The sequence below is a fragment of the Lepisosteus platostomus genome, chromosome 11, assembly GCF_059453375.1.
Source record: "Lepisosteus platostomus isolate fLepPlt1 chromosome 11, fLepPlt1.hap1, whole genome shotgun sequence".
In the NCBI taxonomy this organism is placed as follows: Eukaryota; Metazoa; Chordata; class Actinopteri; order Semionotiformes; family Lepisosteidae; genus Lepisosteus; species Lepisosteus platostomus.
The window spans coordinates 6,652,922-6,667,831 of NC_142621.1; the positions used below are offsets into that span (position 1 = coordinate 6,652,922).

Here is a 14,910-nt window from a genome sequence, read left to right on the forward strand (position 1 = left end):
CCAAACAGCAGGGATCACATTCAGATACCAACAAAATCTTCTATGACAGATCATTGAGAAAGAAAATAATCTGTGCTCAGATACTGTTGAGTCAGAAACTTTATTTGCACAGTGTCATTTTTCATAATGTTTTATAACCCCCTGTTCCTATGGTGCAGTATGAATTTCAGTTTTTGACACAGTCATTTGTTATGTTTTATACCTTTTCTGGTAATGATAGCCCTATGTCTGCCTGCTCTGCTCATTTTTAACAACACACTGATTAAACCTGTTACAATGAGTTAGACCTGTGAAAGCAAAGGATGCTTCACGGTTTACCTTTTAGCCCAAGCAGTTAATCCAACACCTATAGTTAAAAAGATGAGTCTGAATACCAGACATTTACATTAACCGACATTTCTCTACAGAATTTCCCTTAACCTTCAACACCCCAAGTAAAGTATGAAAGCTACTTTCCATTTTTGTATTTAAGATCAACCCCCTGAACTAACTGTCAGTTAGGACTTAGGCCCCTATTTTAGGACTTGATCCATAAAACCTTTCACAGAATTCACAGAACACACAAAGACATTTTTAACATTTTAAATTAAGACTAGATATATATAAGAGAGTGTAAAAAAAACTATGCATCACAAATTCTAAGTTGAGTCAAAATGCATTTTTAAACGCAGTACCTGGTCTTTCTGGAAATAAAGATTTCCTGGATGTTCTGTACATTAGCTAGTAGTCAAATTATGGTGGATTGTTTGGCTGCCTTAAAGGCACAATAAACGCAAAGTCAACCATCACAGGACAACCCATGCCTATTAAAAACGTGTTAACTCAGATAAACAGATAAAGGACTTCTATAGTTTGAGGTAAGAAAATGACAGTAGTGTGACCATGACTCTTTTCTAAAAAAAAAAAAATCAAGTAAAAATCAAGTAGTTAACATTTTTGCTATCTGCATTCTTTCTGGAGCTTTTTTGTCCATCCTTCACAAAATAATGAAATTACAGCAATTCAAACATAACACAGGTCTTTAAAAGTAGGCAACATTTTAATAGGATTATATTCAAAATAAAGGAGATTCATTTGCAGTTATTATGAAGGCACATTCCTAAATATAGAACTGAGGCCTTAGAATCATAATAGCTTCCTCAAGCAGCAAAGAGTCTATAATTTCAGACAACTAAATTAGACTGCCCTGAAGAAACATAAGACCATATCTTACTACTACAGTGCATTCAAACTATACCAATGAAACAAAAAAACAACAACAATAATGTTCTTACTTTCAATTTAATCCAGTTAGAAAAAACAAACTCAACTACACATAAATTGTGTATACTATATTATCATCGAAGTGGGTCACAACAATGTGAGAACAGAAATGCCATTCCAAGAAGGGGTTTTAATAGCTGCTTCGATTTCAATTACTAGAAGAATATCCATGGAGGCCCATATCTCTTTTTTGAAATTAGATTTTCACTTATTTTTCTATCACGAGTGAAGACAAGAAACAAATGGTAAGAGACAAGGGAAAATGGTATCTCACAGACTAAAGTCCTGAACACAAGAGCAAGCACTCAACCACACTGTCACAGTTGTTGCCCTAGCTGCAGTTTGACTGCAGTTACACCTGCCAGAGGAAGACATAATGTCTAAAGAATAATAGTTATTTCAGAGTCGTCACTCAGAAGGAGCAGTCAGGGGTTCAAAAGCACAGTCTCATCAGACACAATAAAGCACATTACCCACTTACAGTGCACTCAAAAGTCCTTTATTGTTGGGCACTCATAAAACGTGTATTGAGTATGAATGTTGTTATTATTATTCCTTGTATTTATATAGTGCTTTTCAATCCTATGTTTCCCAGAGTGCTTTACTTACAGTACATGTACAATATTAGAGGATTCAGACTTGTGTCACATGCAGCAGTTATTCTACCAGTTATTCTATTCTTACCAGTCCCCGCACTGGTATTATTACCAGTCCCCCCCCAGATCGTGCAGAGCAGTGAGAAATTGCTTTGCTGATTGAATCAAGGAAGAAATTCTTATACAAAACATATGAACTAGACTTTAAACTTAAAGGTTTAAAAACAAGAGGAGACCACTCGGCTAACCCACCTTTTTTGGTTAATATTTGCTAATTGACACAATAATCCATTTCTTAAAGTGATGGTATCCACTGTAACAACATGACTCGGAAAAGTTACAAAAAAGATGAAGCCATCTGGCCTTTGTTGCCTGCTTGGCAGTTAGCAGTTATTTGATCCAAGGATCTTATTCAGAAGTTTCTTGAAAGAAGCCAGGACTTAAACTTAAAATACTATGCTGTATTCCAAATGAAGTCTAACTACTACATTGTACAATTTTACCATGACATGCCATGATTGAAATTTACACAATATCCTTAACTATATAATATCGTTGTTTGCCTTTTTTTATGGCAACAGAAACATCTACAGTATGTCTTTTTGATCAGTAGCTTCTCCAAGCGTAGTTTCCTCATCATAGTTAACATTTCTGCCACCTGCCCGTAACATTCTACACCTGTCTACGTTACATATCATTCAGCAGGTGTTTCACCCAGTCTTTAATTTGGCACAAATCTTTTTGATCTTCCTTTGTCACGTCTGGAGTGTTTTGTGTATTTTTGGAACAAGTCTGCATAATTATTAACTAGACCAGAATCTAAATCACTGATATAAATTAAGAAGAACAGTAATGGTTTGCTGGGAGATCTTCCAGAAACTTCTATGCACGGAGGAGTACCATATATGTGTCTATTATCAGTAAACTCCCTGCTGTCGTGGACAACATCACATGGAGCTTCAGGAATGAATCTTATTTGAATACCTATATTTCAGTATTGCTTCTCAAAATCTAGAGATGTACGAGAGCAATGGATTTTGTAAAGGAAAAGAACAATTTCAAGCTATTCTCATAACCATACCCATTTACCAGACCAAGTAAACCAGACCAGCACTTCAAATATTACTAGTATTTTTAAATATTGCATAGACGTACATATAATTAAAGTATTTTCTGCTTTAGGCTCCTAAAATGTCTTTATTAGATGTTAAAATAACCTTAAAATCCATCTTAATATTTGTAGGCTTATTTTTAGGCTTTTGCTTTCTCATCGGGTATCCATAGAGAGAAGTAAGCCTGAGCCAATTTTTTTATTAATTTTACAAACAAGGAAAATAATGTAATAACTTTGTCAATTTTAAATTTGCTCCACAAAGTTATAAATAATATACTTTGCTTGTTTTATGAAAAACCCCAAAACAGCAAACAACATATACTTCAAATGCAAGATATGGCATACTGTAAGTATTTAAGTATAGTCTGTCTAGAAATTACAGTTTTTATTTACCTTTAGTTTTTTTTTCACAAAGGAGCTCGAAGATTCATTCATTATAAAATTCTTAGAATATGCATTTCACAGTTTATAATAAAAGTAAAACCACTGCAATTGCTATTGTTATAGCTACATTATTTAGTTTGATATTCAAGTAATGTTATCCCTTGGTATAACATTATTGGTGTACCATTACAGAAACTATTGGTTTTCAACTACTGTTTTTCAACTTTATGCCAGCTGGAACTGGGATAAAACCACAGAGCTTTGTCTACCTTCCATGTTACCGTGTTACCAAGAGGAGTGGTGTGCATCAAAGAATGTGAGACATTTTTCTTAGTCATATAACCAACGCACTTCAGAACACTAATCACACCTACAATTTATTATTTTTGTTCTCTACACTGTAAGTTTAAAGAGATATATGCATAACATGCCAAGCAGTCCTTCTCAATTTTTCATGCCATCTGTGTCCAGAAACAAAGGAGGACGTTTTTTTTCTTGCATTCCAGCATTCACTTAAAAAAAACAGACTTTTCATTTGGCTTTTTTGTTGAAGCCTTCATTCTACTTTGCTTACAAAGACTCACTGCATACTGTACTGAGCACTCAGAAAAAAAAAACAACTGCAAGAAGAGCTGTGCTTTCATCCCTTGGCTCTGTGAATGTAAAGTATTGGGGGTCACAATAAGGTAGCCATGGACCACAGCCTTGGATATACTGTACATGCATGGATGTACAGTATGTAGCAGGAGCCTGTATAAAAAAAAGTTTATAATTTGAGCCTACGTTTCACTGAAATTACGGTATTGAAAAAAAAATATTTTAGGGCTTTTTTAGAAGTTCACTTGGCTGTTCTATTTTTTTTGCTGCAGTAACAGGTTAATCAGCTGTAAAAACAGTTTGTGTTTTTTCTTTTTACGTTTCAACCTTTATTCGTTCCTTTTCATCCAGCACCCCCACTCGAGCCAGTAGGGAAAAAAAAAATGTCTTGCACGTTTTCCGTATTGGTGGTTTGCTTTATAAAGGTTGTGCGATACTTTTGTGGTATGTTATGTGCCCTGAGGGGCATTAAAAATGCAAACAAATGCTATTGCTTCCAATGCGCATTTGTTGCATTTTTAATGCCTCTCGCTATGTTTACATTTCTGTACTAGCTCTTTTGTAAAACAGCTGTTGAAAATGTCCAGCACTGCAAAATTTCCAGACAGCTGCTTCTGCACATTCCAGCTGGCTATCACAGTCACCTATGGTCACCTTTATGTTTGTGATCTGTGCTCTTTAGCACTGTGATTCCACTTCCTGGGACAGAAAGCTCACTCTAAACTATACTGCAAGAGAGCTTTTGCAAGAAAGTATAAGTATTCTGAAGAAGCACTGCGTGTATAATTCCTGCTCTGTGAATACACTTCATTATTCTGAATTAATGCCAATTTATATGTTTATAGTATATTTACAAGGCCTGAGAGCTATCCATCTGCATGGCTCTTGTCACAGGCTGTCGGTCACAATAAAACTTACTAACAAATCCTTAATAACTGCACTGTTTCTCTTGTCTCAATATGGTTTCATGCTGTCACAAGAGACTGAGGAGGAAATTGTGGATGATAGCAAATGATTAATGGTAGCAGAAAGCATGCTTCAGCATGGGTCAATGTCATGTTCGCGGCATGTTTACTGAAATCTTCTAACCACTGAAATAATAATTATGAAGAAAAAAAGAGAATAAGAACAAAAAACTAGAATGGAGGCTAAAGAACAATTAATAACTTCTTTACATTCTGTGATAATGTTTGTAAGGTGGAACAAAAAAAAATCTTTAAACCATACTTCCAAAAGACTTTCTAACAATCAGACATCCCATTGGTAACACAGATGTCCTAAAAACTTTGCAGTCAGTCCCACATCACTACCGGTTTCCATGGTTGCCAAACACTGAACACTGACCAAAAACGGTACTGAAAAATATTGAAAAAATAAACAGTGATGTGGATAAATTATTCATGTATCAGGTAAACATTCTCAGTTTTAGTACAGAGACAAAGAAGGAGGTTGCTAAAACCAGGCTTTTGAAATGTAATGCCATGCAATGCACTAAAATATACTCACTAATAACTTGACAAAACTGGCACTAATGCTCACCGTTTTTAGTTTGAGAAACAGGAAAGAGTAAGTATTTTGGACTTGCTTTTTAGTTTCTGGTATCCTCTTGCAGTGCAAAAGACATGCTATACAGTGTACACTGTACATTCATTGTCATTTCTAATTTCTCCATCAAACAGTATGTGACAAAGTGTTTGTTTCATGTGATGGGCCTGCATCCTGTCCTGGGTAAAAGACACCTACTGCTAGGTTAGGCTCAGCTCACTGTGACCCTGCATTAGACTAACTGCTTATTGAAAATGGATGGATTGATTTTCCTAGTTGCAGTATTTTGTCAACAGCTGGAGAACTAGAACATGTTTAACTTCAGCATGCTCTATTCCAGGCAAGTAAAAAAAAACTGAAAGACTAATGAAAATTTTAATATTACATTTTTTAATACTAAAAAACCTGCTTTTCATCGGATCATTTCAAAATCCCAAGCATCAGAGCACTGAACAGATTTGTGTATCAGAAGGGAAAAAAAGACTCCAAGCATTGATCTCAAGGTCTGTAAATATAATAAAGAGAAACTCAATATGTGATCTCAGAGTTGCTGAATTTAATAAAGAGAACTCAGCGCTGCTATCCTACAGCCAGAAAATTCAACAGCAAAAGAAATTCAGCAGCAGAATCACACAGACAGAAAATTCAATAAAAAAAAGTCTTGGAATGGACTGTACAGTATGTCTCCAAGTCTGTAATCTCAATATGAAGAACAATATGTAGAATAATTAATACCAGCTGACCTGAAGACAACTTATCCCAAGGCTGTGAATATTTAAAATATTACAACTTACTGTCCACGTTTTTTCATTATTTACTTTAGAGATCTCTATTTAGGAAATATGTGGAAATTAATAATCAAACTCAGTAAATAACATAAAAGATAATATCAGGGATAAGCACATACTTTGTGTATCAAGTAATTTTCTACAGAGTATTTAATTAGCAATATTTGTGTATAGTAGAGAGGAGCCTGTGAAGACTGCTAGTTGCAAAGTGTGTTTTTCATTCATTTTCTATTTATTTTTAAGTGAAAATGTTTAGATATTTGTGACAGATTTGTTTTTGCTGTTTTGTTTGACTCAACACTATAAACTGACACAAGACAAACAATGATCTTGTAATACAGGAAATTAAATCGTACTCCACTACTCTTCCAAAGTGTTGGGAAAGTATTTTCTATTGGATCACCTATTACATATTTTGTCAATCACAAAAGGAATGAAGTCTACTTAAAATACATGGAGACATTATTCAGCTTAGATATCAGAAGAATAATTTCCTTTTTAAAAAAATGACAGGTACAGAATAATGTGTAGTGTTAAAATGAAAGAAAAAGCTAGGAAAACATTGAAATTGGTTTTTAAGTTTCTTTCCCTTTAAAGGCTCGCTGGGTTATAAAGTCAGAATAATACAGTTTTTGCTTTCAGCAGACAAACATGTCTAGATTATGGTGACATCATCTTAGATCCCAATACATTTGACTGTTTGGGCAAACACAGTAAGTCAAACCCAAGTTAAAGCTATCAAATCCCAATTATTCCTGATCCTAAAGTGTCATTTTTAAACAAGAATGAAGAACCATGATCACCATGGATCAGATAATTAAAAAATGTAAAGCACTTAACATACTGTATGTACTGAAAAGAATGCTATATCAACACCATGTAGAATTACTGTATAATAATGTACAGATTACTTGATTTTTTTTTAGCATTAAAGTATAGCCTGTACATACAGTATGGGACACCTTGATCTTGACTCAATGATAATATTTATATCTTCACACTTCATGCCTTAAATGCTAGAAGTGCACTGCTTTTAACCCATTTACCTCCCTTGCTTGACAGAGTTAAAGGTTGGCCAGCTGTAATTTATTTCACCCACACAGAGAGAGAAGACACTTAAATCCATCTACCTGCTGTTTTGTGCTTCACTTATCCAGCGCTCCTGTAACAGAAACCAAAATGCATATACTGGGAGCCGCAGTGAAGACACATTTATTTCACTTTATGACCTCGTCATGCTGCAAAGATTTGTCTTGAAAAATCAGGAAGCTACTGTGACACAGCATTTTAGGGTTTTGTATTAACAAAACTATTCAGCTCTGCCCACTGGAACTCCATCACGTGAAGCATCTCTCATCAGACTGCAGTTCCACAGTCATGGCCAGGGGTAAAGCAGAAATGGAATAAGACTACATAAAACAATTGAAGGTACGGAAATTAGTTTTATAAAGATAGCAGATGCAATTTATATAAGTTGCTATAGGCATTGCATAATACTATTCTGTATTTACCTATTCTATGAAGAACTTTACAAAACATTAATAATGCACCTAGATAGTGGAAGAACTCAGCAGTGTTACGATTAATTGGTTTTGTCACAGAGATATGAAGACTTTATAAAATATGACATTGCTTAACCAACTGGAGGACAAAGCCAAATTTGCATGGCCAATTGCCCAATTATGTCACTAATTACTGTATCTGTCCCCCCAAAAACCAAACATCCCTAAATTTATGTGTTTTTTTTTCCGGCTCTGTCTCTTGAGGTAGTACTCTGCACTACTAAAGTCAAAGCAGATAAAGTCTTGAACTTGAACAAAATTACTGTTATGGAATTGCAGCAAAATTTCCTTCCTGTGCATTTAATGAAGCAGTTTTGTTTAAGGAGATACAGTCGTATGTCTAAACATTCCCTAAAGTTACATTTATATTAAAACAAGTAAATGTTTGTCAAAAACATTAAATCCTAAAAATAAGATAAAATGGTTCATCCACAATAAATAATTTGCTACAAACAGTCATTAGACCATATATTATTAACAGAATGAAACACGTCTTCAAAAACAGGAAGCAACAGGCACAAGTCTACACTATGGCACATAGATTTGTGCATATTTACTCATTTCAAAGAACAGAGAACGCCATGGACCTTGGGAGAAGATTCTGCACCTTTTAATAATGAAAGCAATAGCCTCCAGCGCACTATATAATCTTTCTTCCTCAAGTTCAAATTTTACATTTTAATTAAGTGTGCAGATAAGGTATACTTCTGGTTGGGGGAGAGAAACACCCTACTGTGCCTTTTGAGGAGGGGGCAATAGTAATCATGAGTCGTGGCAGACTTAATGAGAACAAAGGGCAATAAAATATTCATCAAAATCTGCTCTTAGAATATTGCATAAAAGAATGGATCTCGAGCCGAATGAAGAAAAGTAATTAGAAGGGCTGACATCTGAGGTGCATGCCTTTAAAGTCATAGCCACTTCACACAGAAAGTATCCCCACTGTACCTTCCGCAACAGAACTGCTGTTAGGCACAGACGGAATGACATCACATACTGTAGGCTAATCCCCACATCATCCCTACCTCTGTATGAAACACATTTGGGTCATTTATGTTTTTTTTTCCCCAAAAAAACTTGAACCTCAAAAGAACATTTTTTTTTCCCCATCAAGAGCTTTTCTTCATTTAAATGCTTGCTCTTAGCTTTTGTTTTCAGGTTTTTATTCTTTTTTTGGTATTTCTTAATACAGATCTCTTAAGCACCCTGCGGAACACTGTTGCAAAGGGTACTAAAGCAAATTAAATGGATTGATTAATTGAATGATAGATGGATGATTAGATACTGAAACCCTTGAAAATGATCAAGTTTCAGATAAAGAAAAGATCAACAAATCTTGCAACCAGGGGTTCCCCACTTTTAACCTAAAAAGGGCTTCTGTATGCTTATTGTCAATGGTTACCTATCCAAAGAGAGCAATTTATTTTTAGGGAAAATAACACTTAAATTCATACTCCCTGTGTAACATACATATAGAAAAACTGAGTTAGAGCATCAGGATGCTGTTCTGAACTGACCACTCCTCACAAATGAAACCAAATGACTACACGCAGGTGATTCAAGACCAATCTCTACAAAATAAGCCTAGTAAACTCTCTTCCCTGGACTTCATTGTGAACCAGAATGGTGTGCAATTCTACAAGTCACATCTGCATATCTCACTCACACAGGATTGCTGTCTTATAAACATTTTTCCCACAGCTGTTTCCAATCTTTCTTCTACTTGCTGCAAGCTGAAAAGAATTGTTTTTATATTTCAATCTGTTTTTCAATCCATAGCACAAAGAAATCATATTCATATTCTGGAATTCCTGAGCATGTTTTCAGAAAGTGTATAAATGTATAGTGTCACATTTGGAGATCTAGTTATGTATCTGCATACTTATCAAATTGCTGTATACGCATATTTTTATTAATACAAATATATCTTTAAATTATATGTGGCACTTAAATCACACTTCTTTTTTCTTACTTCTGTATCATGAAGCCTATATATTTAGCCATTAATTTTTGAAAATGCATTGCAATTTGTCATTCTTGATTTTTAGAAGCTTGTAGTTTAGCTGCTTAACAGATGTTTAGTGCCATTCCTGAACTGTGGGGGAGCCTTTTGAAGAACCGCCAGTGAAAATCCAAATCCCACATTGGTGAAAGTATGAAGCAGACTAACACAGCTCATTCTGAAGACTTACTCTGATGAGGTCCCATGCCATGTCACACTTCATTAATTGGTCTTATCTGAGGATTAGTACAAAGTTGCAAAAAGACCATCCATTATTGTTTACATTTTTGGAAGCACTTAGACACAGTACCTTTTATTGCGGTTGGCTTTGATTTAACAAGGTCTAATGTACATGTGCAGTTGTAATGATTACTTTTCCAAAGAAATATAATCCTCTTCAATCACAGGTTTAAATTATTCTAGCTACTTACAGTACCTCATGTGTTTTACCGATTACTGCTGAGCACTGGCTTATACAACTGTTTTTATTGAATCTTAGCACATAGAAGTTGATATACTGTTTGGTAACAGCCATTTATTATTTTAACAGATACAGTAGCAGAACAAAACAACATGAGCAGTTTTGAAGATGTCCAATCATGTCCCTACCAGAGTTGTTCCTAGCATGGGTGGGTAGTGGTGGAGGTAAAGTCAGATCAACTGCTCTGGGCCCTGTGCTTTAGTGATGGGCCCCACCCCTGAACACTGCATTAGGCACAAGGCCCTGCTGTGCGCATGTATCACAATTGAAAATTAAATTATTTAAATCAAATATGGTCAGAGAGTACCTGGGAAGAGACATTTTACAGTCCTATGGTGCATGCACAGAACTGTAAAACTGAGGTCCTGTAGGCATGCGATGGGCATGCGAGCATGCAGTTTCTTAATGCATTTTGGTTAATCAGTAGTGGCTCATTAGAGATGAGGAGACTGACAGAGAATCTCTGTTGACAATTCCTACCCTGCTGACTGCTATGACCCAGTCACAGAGGCATCAGGGGAACTAAACTTTTCTACGTTACACATGATTAAGAACCACATAAGTCTGAAGAGAGGCTGTGTGTAATTTAAATTTGCAGCAAGGAAAGCTAGCAAAGTGGACTCTACAATGCAGGCAGAGCACCATTGATTGTGCCATGTCTTATAGTACAGACAATGAGGGAAACATACTGTTATACCATTCATGGTGAACATAAGGTGCTGCTACACTTGAAGTTTGTTCTCATCTGTATAAATTAAGTGAGCCCCACTTGCCCTGGGCCCTCCAGACATCGGATTTGAAAAGGTTCCTCAAACCTAAAAAAACGAGTCTCAAACAATCAAATCCAGTGAAAAAAGCTCTTGGAAACTGATTGTCTCCAAGAGGGCGTCTTTCTTAGGTAAATCTTCAATAAGCTGAAAAGTGCTGTAAAAATAGGTGTCTCCTGTCTCTTGTCTCTTGGGGGACAACCTGGGTCCCTGTCCACTTGCTTCTATAATAGGAATGAAATTCAAGTAGACTAAAGGGAAACTAGTATCATACCTTCCAGGTTCTAAGCTATTTTTTTAACCAGCAAGAGTTAATGTTACAAGGCAAGTTTTGACAACAACAAACTAAGGAATGGGCGTCAGACAACCATTTTGGTTTATGCAGCAGAGGATTCAGATTTAGAGGCATTCTGTCATCTGACAGATGGTAGCTTCTCACCACTGGCTCCTCAGCCGAGCACATACACGAAGCACCAGTTAATTGGCTGCACAGCTTCTATGGTGTGGGTGTGTAGTACTGTATGTCTCTGCAACCTGCAAGGCAACCTTCTGAAGAACTGTAGATCTGAATGCAATTAAACCAAGTTAAAATGAAAACTAAGTTTCACACCAATCACTGCACTGGTTCCAAGACAATGGCAGACTGAGTTCTACAAAGAAAATGTCAGTCAAACACCCATTGTGGTAGACGTAGGAACAATACGTTGGTAGGATCTGAACAATGCACTGTTTCTTGCCCAGAGAACTAATAATATACACAATCATCAAACTAGTCTACATGAATGGATATATATTTACATTCCATTGCCTACAGAATCTAATCAATTGCGTACTTTAGTACCATGATAGCAACACCCTAAACTGAATGTTTTACATAAAGGCCTGAAAATTACTTGCCTCAAAGATAAGCAGTACTCAGAATTAGCAGTATAAAATTGTGAAGTTAAACATTGTTCAGGTAAGAACAGGGGTATCATACTGCAGTTTTTTAATCATTCAACTGAATTTATGATTAAGTGTGTGAAGTGATGGATGATTCATATAGTATGGAAAAATTCATATAAAGTAATCTGAATAACAATCTAATCAGTCCTGCGAGTCAAAACCCGAATGTTACAATTTCACGTGAATATTTAATCAATTCTGCATTTTATTAAATTGTTAAAGACAGAGTCAGAAACTCTTAACAATTTATATTATATCATGTAAAGATGCTGAAACACATTAAATATAAAACGACATAAAGTTGATGTCTCATTTTTATGTTTAAGAACATTTCAATTCTCCGGATCACCCATCTATTTTTTTCTCAGTATTGCACTTAAAGCACTCCTGAGATTTTGATTAAATTTTTAAGTTTTGAATTACAATGTCATGTCACTGTATTGCATTACTTAAAGACCTGACACTGTTCTGTGTCAGTCTAGCCTCTTTTTTCATAAAGCATTCCAAAGTTTCTTCTGGCCCAATTATGTTCCATTAAACTTGTGTGGCTCATGGTCAGTTTTAATTTACTTCTTGACATTACTTTTAATTATGCATTTCTTAACTGCATTAACCAAGACTCCCAAAAGCTTTCTCCTCAAGACGCAAGCTTCCATAGAAACAGTTACAGTTTTTCAAATTCTGACCCAACCTTTATTCTCTTGGTAACTTCAAATTAGATCAGTACAAACATTTGAGACCCAGTTCCTTGTAGACATTAATTACTTTTTCTCGTTTGCATGCATCCACCAACTAGGCAGTGTACTCTTTAAGTACCGGAGCTGCCAACAGCTTCAAGAATCTATGTGGACTGTTCAAAATTTAATTTTAGCTGCACAGATGCTTTTTTGACCTCGCGACTCAGTGACTTCAAAACCTCAGCATAAGCACAAAGCAGTAATCTCTGTGTGAGTACTTTAGTAATTAAAAACTTCAAAGCAATTTCATACAGGTTCCATCATGTTTTTCATATGGAGCTCAAAGCAGTTTATACATACACAGAACATTGTATAAACAATTCACCCTAAAGTATTTCACCAATGGAGGAAGCTCACTAATTTTCTAAAAAAATCCTTACGAGTATTATTTATTTTTTGTGGCATAGATTTTGAAAAGAGCTATTTATTCACATTTCAAATTTTAACAGTATTTAATAATATGGCTAAATAGTAGCAATTATAATACTATACCAAAAAAGTGACCCAAATGACTCCAAACTAAGCAGAAAGATTGAAAGTAAGAGTTTCAAAACTGGCAAAATACGGCCAAATTTTCCTTTCGAGGAACAAGAGAACATTTTCCTAAATTACAAATGCATCCTAAAGCACAATGTCTAAGTGTTCAAACCCTAAACCTAACTCAAGCACTTCTAGAACATGTACCAAAAACGTGCCTAAAACACACGTTTCAAAAGAGACACACATGACTCCAGATTAGGCAGAAAAATCTACAGTAACAGTTTTAAGTATTTCAAATGTATCTGCAGTGAGTTTCCTTTACATTTCCAGTATTAAATTCTGTTGTAATCTGCTGCTGAAAAGGAGTAGAAAATAAGCATTTTTTGTACAGTTGACAGGTTTGGATTAAACATACCACCAATATTTGGATAAACCTATCATTTTATTTGGAATGAAATGCAAAAAACAAGAGATTTTACCATGTAGAAAGTGTGTTTTCAAACTTTTGTTTTTTGACTATTTGGACAGGTGTGTTGTGTAGCAAAAAAACTGCAAAATTGGGCCAAATGTTTTTCTCGAGCAAACAGCATTTGCTTTTTCAAATGCACACTAAAGCACGGGAAACACATCTCAAAATGTCTAGGTGGTCTTCAAACCCCAACCCTAACCCTAGCTCGGGTACTTCTAGAACATATCCCAAAAAACTTGCCTTAAACACGTGTTCTAAAAGTGAACCAAATGACTCCAGACAAGGCAGTAACATCTAAAGAATCAGTTTTAGGTCTTTTAGATGTATCTGCAGTGAATCTGCTCTAATTTTCCTTTATATTTCCAGTATTTACGTCTGTTTTAACCTGTTGATGAAATGGTGTACAAAATACAGCGGTTTGGTGCCATTGACAAGTCAGCATTATAAATACCACCAAAAGTTGGCAAAGCTTATCATTTTATTTGTGTTGAAATGCAAAAAACAAGAGACTTTAGCATGTAGAAAGTGTGTTTTCAAACTTTTGTTTTTTGACTATTTTTGACAGGTGTGTTGTACAGCATAAAAAATGCTAAATTGGGCCAATTTTTTTTCCTGAGCAAACAACAAAGAAACGCTTTTCCAGCATTACTTCCAGCATTTACTTAAGTATGGCAAACACATCCGAAAATGTCTAGGTGGTGTTCAAACCCTAACCCTAGCTCGGATACAGGATATGTTTCCCCCACAGTAAAAAAAGCCCAGATAGCCGGGAGCCATGTCACTCAGCAACTCACAATTGGCAACCCACTGAAGTCAAGTAGGTGTGAGCCTGGTCAGTACTTGGATGGGAGACCTCTTTGCTTCTGGAAGAGGTGTTAGTGGGGTGTGTAGGGGGCGCTGTCCTTCGGGTAAAACATTAAACTGAGGTGACACTCTGTGGTCATTAAAAATTCCAGTGCACTTCTCTAAAAGAGTAGTGGTGTTACCCTGGCGTTCTGGCCAAATTGCGCATTGGCCTTTACCCATCATGTGGAGGGGAGTCTCCATTATCTACTGTATAACACGCTTGCATTGGAGTGTCCAGAAAAGTGCTATATGAGTGTAAGGAATAAATATGACTAGATATTACAAGTCTTCATAGTTCCATCAGACTAATGTGTAGGCAAAGGAGCTGAGGAAT

At 35.7% G+C, this 14,910-nt stretch overlaps 1 protein-coding gene across 5 annotated transcripts in view; it reads right to left on the reverse strand.

Annotated features, from left to right (window-relative positions):
* The window catches only part of astn1 (astrotactin 1), a 257,440-nt gene that overhangs the window by 100,304 nt on the left and 142,226 nt on the right, over positions 1 to 14,910 (reverse strand). The window lies entirely within an intron of this gene.